We start from the raw sequence: 349 nt of genomic DNA on the forward strand, positions 1-349 counted from the left end.
ACTAAACTTTCTCCGGAACAAAATGCCTAAAATATTTAACAATTATTATTCCATGCTACTGTGCGTTCATGTAGACAGTTGTATAATTTGCTCTTCAACAAACGCGCAACAGTTTTAAGTGTCTGCGCGTGACTCGGCGATGCATGGTTGCATTTCTGTGTAGGGGGCGGTCGGGTAGCCTAGTGGTTAAAGCGTTCGCTCGTCACGCCAAAGACTGCCGTGATATTGCTGGAATATTGCTAAACCATACTCACTCACTCACTCATTTATGTAAGTACATATGTAAAAAGATGAGAATTATCATTCACTGCACATGTCGCTGCAACAGGACTCTCGCACTGTCTAGGTA

Source organism: Haliotis rufescens, unplaced genomic scaffold, assembly GCF_023055435.1.
Source record: "Haliotis rufescens isolate VD_foot unplaced genomic scaffold, xgHalRufe1.0.p SCAF_51, whole genome shotgun sequence".
NCBI lineage: Eukaryota > Metazoa > Mollusca > Gastropoda > Lepetellida > Haliotidae > Haliotis > Haliotis rufescens.